This window comes from Nycticebus coucang, chromosome 10, assembly GCF_027406575.1.
Source record: "Nycticebus coucang isolate mNycCou1 chromosome 10, mNycCou1.pri, whole genome shotgun sequence".
In the NCBI taxonomy this organism is placed as follows: domain Eukaryota; kingdom Metazoa; phylum Chordata; class Mammalia; order Primates; family Lorisidae; genus Nycticebus; species Nycticebus coucang.
Genome location: NC_069789.1, coordinates 59324859 through 59335187, shown reverse-complemented (window position 1 = coordinate 59335187; position 10329 = coordinate 59324859).

Below are 10329 nucleotides of genomic sequence, written 5' to 3'. Positions count from 1 at the left end.
AGCAATTCAATTCCTAGGTATATACCTAAGAGAAATGAAAACATTATGTTCACACAAAAATTTCTACACAAATATTCATAGCAGCAATATTCAGAAGAACCAAAAAGTAGAAACCCAAATGTCCACCAATTGATAAATGAATAAATGAAATGTAGTACCCCATATAATGCAATATTATTCAGCCATAAAAAGGAAAGACGTTTCCATTTCTGTGCAATAGTGGTAAACAAAAAAAAAAAAAAAAAGGAATGAAGTGTTGGTACATGCTACAACATGTATGAAACTTGAAAACCTGCTAAGTGAGAGGAGCCAGATAGATACTAAAGGCCACGTATTGCATGATTCCATTTATATGAAATGTCCAGAATAGCAAATCTATAAAGACGGAAAGTAGATTAGGTTGCTAGGTGTTTGGGAAAAGGGGTAAGGGGACAGCTTGTTAATTGGTTTCTTTTTGGGATGATTATAATGTTCTGGAATTAGATACCGTTAGTGATGGTTGTACAAATTTGTGAATTTGCCAAATAACACAAACTGTACACTTTAAAAGGATTACTTTTAAAATGTGTGAATGATATCTCAATTTTAAAAAGAACTGTAAGGGCTTGAAACAAATGAAATTATCTGACTGTCTTGGGACTGCTGTTTCTTCTAAAAAATCTTCTTAAATCCTGTACTACTCCTAGAGGACACAGCTGTCCAGGTGCTTGCTTCTGAGTCAGATTACAGCTGGGTACGTGATGTTGAACCTTCCTCTGGGGCATCTCTTCCCCTTTGATGGTGTATCAACAACATCAACTAACTTAACATCAGACACCCTCTCTGTTCCAAGTTAACACAAATGGTATTTACACAAATCTTCTGTGTGGTCACAGCTCTTTCACTTGGGCAAGAATTTTAGTTCTTCAGCCTCAGTGGCCCTGCTGGTGACATTTTTGATAGGTAGTATTTATCTAGGCTGTTACTTAAACTACTTACCCCTTAAGTTTTCTAAGATTCCTATTTTCTGCCTGCCATTCCTGGATAATCACAGCTAATCTTATCTGTGGAAATCAATGAAAAGACATGTTCTTTACCTAAAAACTACCTGTGAAATCAACTCCTCATGTTATGTTTGAAGTTTTTTTTAAAAAAATCACTGTCTTCAGGGCAGCACCTGTGGCTCAGAGGAGCAGGGCACTGACTCCATATACCGGAGGTGGTGGGTTCAAACCTGGCCCCGGCCAAAAACTGCAAAAAAAAAAAAAATAAATAAATAAATAAAATAAATAAATAAAATAAATAAATCAGTGTCTTCTGTTGATCCTGATGTAGTCCCACTATTTCTAAGAGAAACTTCTTTTTTTAAGCATTATTTTTAAAAGAAATTTTTATAAATTAATACTCAGGCTAACCTACTGGATTTAATCTTGGAATTTCCAAGATAATAAAGATAGTACATGTGTGCTTTTTAGTTATTGGAGCTCTGAAGGCAATAGTACTTTCCATATTACAGTTCCTATTTTACTTGGCACCAATGCATGTAAGTTGTGCTAGAAGAAAACTATTATAAAATTGGTAACTTTCTTTTTTTTTTTTTTTTTTGAGGCAGAGTCTCACTGTGTCACCCTCAGTAGAGTGCTATCACAGCTCATAGCAACCTCAACCTCTTGCGCTGAGTAGCTGGGACTACAGGCACCTGCCACAATGCCCGGCTATTTTTGTTGTTGTTGTCATTGTCCTTTAGTAGCCCCAGGCCAGATTCAAACCCACCAGCCCTGGTGCATGTGGCTAGTGTTCTAACCACTGAGCTACGGGCGCCAAGCCTGGTTCTTGTGGCATATTAAGAATGTTTGTGCAGGTTTAAAATCCTCTGTGCATAAGTCAGTTTGTTAAGTTTTCTGTTGGGTTGGGGAGAAGTTTGGTAAAAACGTGACTCTAAGTGCTAATATTCCAACTAAATTCTTCTTCTTGTCAAAAATCTCTTCTACCAAGGTCATGCTCTGCTAGTCTAGCTCAGCATGTGTAAGAGGAGGTAACGAATGCTGTAATGATTATCTATCTGGTTTTGATTTAGTAAAACATTTGCTATAACATTTCTGGCCAGGCCAGGTGGCTCAAGCCTGTAATCCTAGTACTTTGGGAGATCGAGATGGAGGATCACTTGAGCCCAGGAATTTGAGACCAGCTTGGGCAATATGGTAAGATCCCATCTTTACAAATTTGTTGTTGTTGTTGTAGTTTTTGGCCAGGGCTGGGTTTGAACCTGCCACCTCCGGCATATGGGACCCAGCGCCCTACTCTTTGAGCCACAGGCATCTCCCACAAAAAGTTTTTAATTAGCTGGGTGTGGGTGGTGTTGTGTGCCTGTAGTCCCAGCTACTCAGGAGGCTAAGGCAGGAGAATTGCTTGAGTCCAGGAGAGGAGATTGTCACTTCACTCCAGCCTGGGTGACAGAGTCAGATGCTGTATTCAACAAAGCAAAACATAAGTAGTAGGCAGAAAACATGCCACTTCTTTGAGGCTAGGCTTGCATCCTAGCCAATACCGAAGAGCTCAGGTAGTGAGAGGTGGATAAACCCCAGAGTAGAGAGCCACAGGCACTAGAAAAGCAGGGGCAAAAACAAAACAAAACAAAACAAAAAGCAAAGCAGAGGCTATTGTTACTATTTCACAAAATAACTTCTTTAGTCAGTGCTTCACTGCTTGCCGCGCCTCTCATCCTGGGACAAACAGTGCAGGGGAAACTTTAATTGTAATACACTATTCCTAGAGATTTGGAAGAAGGGTAGAGAAGCAACCTCTAAAAGTTAATTTCTGCTTGTTTTGCTTTGCTTTTCACAAGCACAGAGTTTCCTCACTGTCCTAATTTTACATGTGAGAACACCAAAGCTCTAAATTACCTCAAAGGTACAGACAGGTTGTCCCAAAGCAATGCCAGAGGGGAAGCCAGAGCTCAATTTCAGTAGCTCCCTTTCTCTTTTTAATCCCACAGCTACTGCCTGGCTGACTCCTGCCCAGACAGACACGCACCAAAGAGTTCAAAAGCACTTACAACACACCCTCTGGACTTTCTCATAATTTTCTGTTTCTCTGTGTTTTCTCTCTTGAGTTCTCTTGGGGTTAATTTGGGGGAGAAGAAGGTTGACATTTTGGAAGGAGCTGCTGGGTAGTTTTCTTTTTCTGTACTGTAGTATGAAACTATACGAAACATGGGAGGCCTTCCTGCGTCCTTTCCTGTGGCCTTGGAGACTTTGTGTATGTAAGACTGTCAACAGGCATTTACTTATACTTCAGGTTGATGTTGTTGTAGGTGAGGGAGAAAAAGCAGTGATTCGACAGAAGGAATTTCCCCTCAAGGAAACAAATGACACATAAAGTAAGAGTATGGTCGGTTCTTTGTTTTTGAAGTTTCTGTTCCTTGGCTTAAAAAAAAACAAAACAATAAAAAATAGCAGTACAGGCTCAGCACCTGTAGCACAGTGGTTATGGCGCCAACCACATACACCGAGGCTGGCGGGTTCGAACCTGGCTGGGCCAGCTGAACAATGACAACTGCAACAAAAAATAGCCGGGTTGTGGCTGGCGCCTGTAGTCCCAGCTGCTTGGGAGGCTGAGGCAAGAGAATTACTTAAGCCCAAGAGTTTGAGATTGCTGTGAGCCTGTGACATCACAGCACTCTACAGAGGGCGACGTAGTGAGACTGTTTAAAAAAAAGAAAAAATAGCAATACAATAATAAAAAATAATACAAGTAAAATACAGTATATAATAAACAACTAGTTACATAGCATTTAAATTGTATTAGGTATTGCAAGTAATCTAGAGATTATTTATTTATTTATTGTTTGAGACAAAGTCTTACTCTGTTGCCCTGCGTCGAGTGCCATGGTGTCACAGCTCACAGCAACCTCAAACTCTTGGGCTCAGCAGATCCTCTTGCCTCAGTTTCCCAAAGAGCTGTAACTATAGGTGCCCACCACAACATGCTGCTAGTTTTTCTATTTTTATTAGGGATAGGGTCTTGCTGTTGCTCAGGCTGCTCTTGAACTTTTGAGTGCAAGCAATCCACCTGCCTTGGCCTCCTAAAATGCGAGGATTACAGGTGTGAGCCACTGAGCCCAGCTAGAGATGATTTAAATTATAAAGGAGTGTGTGTGTTGGTTATATGTACATACTTTACCATTTTGCAACAGAGATTGAGCATCTGCAGATTTTGATATTCTCAGAGGCCTGGAACTCATTCCTCGTGGGACACCAAGGGAAAACTATAATGTGATACTGTGACCAGCAGGAAGACCTTAGCTAGGGTGGAGGGGAAGGGTTTAGCAATGTGATATTTGAATTGGAACCCGAGTGATGAGAAGGAGGTAGCCATGTAAAGATCTAGGAAAAGAGATTTCCAAGCAAAGAGATCTGGAAATTCAATACCCCTGAGGAAGGAATAAATTTATGGGATGGTAACAGGTTAGTGTGGCTAGAACTTGAGAGTTATTTATTCCTCAAAAAGTTGTAAAGAAATCATTTATAAAGCCATCTGGGAGCAGGATTCATTTCAGGAGGGAAGCATTTTCAACCTTTTAAGTTTCTTTCTCTGTTATTGATCTGTTTGGGGGGTAAATTTTAAAATATATACAGAAAAATATATTTCACACAGATATAAAACAGCATTTGTATATTGTTTCCACAGTATTCTTTCATAATCTTTGGATAACATCTCTTCTAAGTTGTACTGTATTCTATTTCATTTCTCAACTCATTGTTTTATGAATCCCATTTTATTTCTCCTCATAGGGTCAGCTCTTAGAGTAATTAATTTACCAGTTTTCTTGATTTTAAGGCAAGTTTTATCTTTATTATTTCTGGGGGGAGGGGGGTTGAGATAGCATCTCGTTCTCCTAATAGGGCCAGAGTGTATTGGTTTTATCTTAGCTCACTCTGCTGAGCTCAAGTGGATCTCCTGCCTCAGCTTTCCAAATAGCTGGGACTACAGACATGCATCACTACACAGTCTAATTTTTTAAAATAATTTTATTATAGAGACAGGTAAGTCTTCCTGTCTTGTTCAGGCTAGTCTCAAACTCCTGGGCTCAAGCAATTCTCCACCTTGGCCTCCCAAAGTGCTAGGATTACATACCTAAGCCACAGTACTTGACCATATTTCTTGGGTTTTTAAATGTGTTCCTATTTTTCCTATTCCTAAGTACTTCAGTTGAATGCAATAACAACATCTGAACACCTTCACTGTTTCAGCTTATATGTATGTAGTATATATAAAAAATATATACGTAGTGTGTGTATGTATGTATGTGTGTTTGTATATATATTTTGAGACATATTCTCTCACTCTGTTGCTCAGGCTAGTGTGCTGTGGCCTCAGCCAGCTCATCGCAACTCCAAACTCTTGGGCTCAAGCGATCCTCCTGCTTCGGCCTCCTATTTTTAGTAGAGACAGGGTCTTGCTCTTGCTCAGGCTAGTTTTGAACTCCTGACTTCACATCATCCTCTCTCAGAGTCAGTGTCCCAGAGCGCTTGGGTTACAGGCATGAGTCGCTGCCCCCCGGCCTACATGTGTATATATTGTATGTGTGTGTATGTATGTTTTGGAACTTAATTTTTGCTATTTAATTCAGTCTTTATATACTCCTCCAGAAACAATGTACATATTACAGAAAGCCTTTGGACTGCTTGAATGATAAGGAGAAGATTAAGGGGAAAAGGAAGAAAAAGGAAGAAAAATCCTCTAGGATTGAGTTGTGTGGGAGATTAGCAGAGGAAAAAATCCTACACTCTATGGATTATAGTTGAAGGTCATAAAAAGTGGATGATTGAACTAGACCTTGGAATCCAGATGTCCATTCTCAGGCTCTCTATATTTATTCCCCATCCCACACACCAACTTGCATTAGTGAACCGTGAAGAATTTACGCAGTGAACCTGTTTTGGAGCATTAAATGGAGAACAGTGCCTCTCTTAGGCAATTGTAATGGGCAGAGTAGAAATTAATGACACAGACTCCCCTTCAGGTGAAAGTCATTCTCAGAATGGCAAAGAGTGGAGCCACAAGCATAGGTGTCCTTCTTCCCATGGAGATTGTCCCTTCTTTATCAGGCTTAGAGGCAACAGAGTTGAGGGCTTCCACAAGGGTTTCCTCTGTTAATCCGGAAGAATTAAAGCAAAGGTGGAACTAAGTACTTAGATGGGGTTTAAAAGTCAAAAGTTGGTTACCCCTTCTAGGGAACATCCTCTGACAATCATTGTTCCTAGTGGGGCTGCAAGGGCTGGGGTTGTGGTGGGAAAACCTGCACCTTTATTCCAAGGGTAGAGTTACTTGGAGGAAGAAGGGAAGCCTAAAACCCAGCATTCACACTCTTTGACAAATATTGCGGATTTGCTTTCTCAGCATCTGTTTCAAACTCTTTCTAATGTGCCCCTCTGTTTTGCAGAGACTGGACAACTGAAACTTACATTTTTAGATTCCTTGGAAGCTAAAGCATATAAAGTACATAAAACCTATGTACATCCTCCCATATACTTTATACATAGTAATCATCTCTAGATCACTTAAATGTGGAATACAATGCCTACACACACTTCATTCCTGTGGATTCAACATAGTACTTGGTGCCCAGAAAAATCAAGGTTTGCTTTTTGGAATTTTGTAGAATTTTTTTTCAAATATTTTCAATCTGTGTTTAGTTGAATAGTTGAATCTGTGGATGTGGAAATCATGGATGGCTATGGAGGGCCACTTCCTTTCTCTTGCTATATACATATGTGTGTGTGTGTGTGTGTGTGTGTGTGGTCTCCTTGTGATTCCAAAATGCAGGCAAGGTTGAAAATCACTAATTTAGGGCACTATAATCATGATAAGGAATAGCCATGGTCTTAATTTTAATGCAATTGGAAGGTGATACTAAAAGGGCTTTCACCAAGGGAATATTATGATGGTTTTTATTTTTATTTTTTTTTTGAGACAGAATCTCACTTTGTCATCCTTGGTAGAGTGCCCTGGTGTCACAGCTCACAACAACCTCAAATTCTTGGGCTCAAGTGACTCTCTTTCTTGCCTCAGTCTTCTGAGTAGCTGGGACTACAGGTGCCCAACACACATTGCTCAGCTATTTTTTTTTTTTTTTTTTTTAGAGATGGGATCTCTCTTTTGCTCAGGCTGATCTTGAGATCTTTTTTATATTGCTAAGAGATTGCACAGGCTCCATTGTGTAGAGAGAATTTGGAGTGGCAAAGGAGAAGAAAGGTGAAAATAGTTGGTGGTGATTACAGCAGAAATAGGAAAAATAGTTGGGTGTGTGATATGTTTTAGATATGGATTTCATTAGTAGCACCGTTGGATTGGATGTGGGTAGGTGTGATGGTTAATTTTAGGTGTTGACTTGACTAAAGGATTTATACAGGTAGCTGGTAAATCATTATTTCTGAGTCTGTGAGGGTGTCTCTGGAAGAGACTGGTATTTGAATCAATGCACCAAGTAAGGAAGGTCTGCCTCGGTGCAAGAGGGCACCCATTCATTCAACTGGGGGCCCGGAAATAACAAAAAGGCAGAGGAAAGGTCAGTTTGCTTTCTTTCTTCTGAAGCTGGGACACCATTCTTTTCCTGCTGTTGGATATCAGAACTCTAGGTTCTCTGGCCTTTGGACTCTAGGACATGCATCAGTGCTCCTCCCCATCCTCTGCACTCCCCAACTCTGAGTTCTTAGGCATTTGGCCTGAGACTGAGAGTTATACTATTTGCTTCTCTGGTTCTGAGGTTTTTGGACTTTCCTGGTTCTCCAGCTTGCAGACAGCCTACGATGGGACTTCTCAGCCTCCATAATTACAAAGAGCCAATTCCCCTAATAAATCCCCTCCCATCTATCCATCCATCCATCCATTATCTGTATCTATCTGTCTATCTATCATTTAACTATCTTATTGGTTTTATGTCTCTAGGGAACTCTGACTAGTATAGTAGGTTAGGGTTAAGTGGCATGTCCAAGATCATTCCAGATGAAATGAATCAAAATCTGTGGGGCACCTCTCTGATGGAATCTCTGTCTTCTAATCACATTTACATTGTGTCTGCTAGATCATAAGGCCTGGGCGGCAGTGTACTTTGCTCCACGACCTTGATTTGCTGCAAAGATCTTTTTTGCTCAGTAACTGCATTGGAGCGGCATACTCCAAAGTGGTATATGTTGCCTCTGAACTCTAATAATTTTCTGGAAGCGTTGTGTCTCTTCACAGTGAAGAGACAAGACGCAAAGTACAAAAACACACGTCTCTCACTCTAGAGGTACCAGTACCGAACACCCTACAGGATCCTCAGAAACCTCGTGATGTATCAGGCTCCTGAATTTTCGTGGTCCATATACCTGACCATGAATCTAGGGTGGCCACTACTACTTCCAGTTCACAGGGCCAATGAACATAATGTCGTCACTTCAATGGGTCATTGTGATACTCTATGGGATATCAGGACAATCAAGGTCCCTGAAAGCTGTCATGACACAAAATAGAAGAGGTGAAATAGCTCTGAGACAAGGTGTTAAAAGTATATTGTTTTTCCTATTTTTATAAATATATACTGTTTTTTATTTTCCTTACTTATGGGAATGAAAAGAAGGTATTTGCCAGGTTAGTAGCTGAATTTAGGTGCCGGGAACTGTACTGATCTGCTCCAGTAAAGATGTCATATCTACAACTTGAATGTGACTACTTTTGCCACAGTTGACATCTATTTTTAGGACCTATTTGGCATGTGAACCAGCCAAATGGTTGAGTTCAATGAGGAATTATGATGGAAATCATCTAATTGCATCTATTGAATCTTTTGGTGATGCCACTAATCTCCGCATTTCTCCTTGGGACATGGTATTATTTTGGATTACTATCTTGGTGAGGGTTGAGTCTATATTGTCAAGTCCCTTCCATTATGGGTCAGGGAATCAAAATGGAATTTATTTCTGCCAGTTCTAAGTATACTTATCCCCTCTTCACAGAGCATGTGTTTGGGGCTTTGTTGTATCCACTGTGAGATAGGCTAGGGCAGAGATTCCTTTTGTCACCTGACTTTCAAAAGCTCCTCTCTGACCCAAAGATCATGGTGACTATTTGGAGTGTCCGGATAAGTGTTACTTCAGAGCTTATATCCAATAATCTATAAAAAGTCTAGGTATTTCCTTTTTCTGGTGCACATTTACTTAATTCAATGTATGTGGTATTCAAATACTATGATTTCAACATGTAATTAACATAAAACATTGTTAACATATTTTTTCATTTTCATATTTATATATATATATATATATATTTGGAGATAGATCCTTACTCTGTTGCCCAGGCTAGAGTGCAGTGGTATAATCATAGCTCACTGAAACCTCAAACTCGTGGCTCAAGTGATTCTTCCACCTCAGCCTCTAGAATAGCTGGGACTACAGACATGCAACACCATGGCTAATTTTTCTAGTTTTCATAGAGACAAGGTCTTGTTCTTGCTCAGGCTGGTCTTGAATTCCTAACCCTAAGCAATGCTCCTGCCTTGATCTCCCAGATTCTTTTTCATATAAAGTCTTTGAGATCAGTTATACATTTTATACCTACAACACTTCTTAGTTTGAACTAGCTTCATTTCAAATGCTCAATAGCTACATACGGCTATCATATATGACAGTGCAGATTTAACTTGATGGCAATTAGATAAGGTTTAATAAAAGGACTGTTTACATAGATGAAGGCAGTATGGAGAAACTGAGTGCTAGTAACAGAACTGTTACCACCCTTCGGCCCAAAACAAAGAAGGGAGAAGTTATTGGAAGCTAGAAGGAGAGTTTTGCAGAGTAGGTCCCCTTGAGAGGGCTATGACTTTTGGTGGGGAGACATGGCCAGACAGAGATCCTGGAGGGAAGGAGTCAGGGCAATAAATATCCAAATCACATTCTCTTCCTCCCTCTAATCTATGCCAGGCTCCTGTTAGCCAAACCCAGCAAAAAGACAGAGGACAAGTGGTCCTGTTAATGTGGCCCAGATAATCTTCTGGGGCAGAGAACAGAGAAAAATGGAGAGTGGATATGTAGCATCTGGTATACTGTATGTCTCTCTCCACTGGATGATAAATTTGAATGAGCAGGGATGTTGTTCCGCTTGTTCACCCCTGTATACACAGCACCTGGAAATACTACATGGAGCATAGTCAACGCTCAATAAATATTCATTGAATACATCTTGGGCAAGATGACGTTCCTTTTTATTTTTATTTTTTGAGACTGAGTCTCACTCTGTCACCTTCGGTAGAGTGCAGTGTGGCATCACAGCTCACAGCAACCTCCAGCTCTTGGGCTTAAACGATTCTCT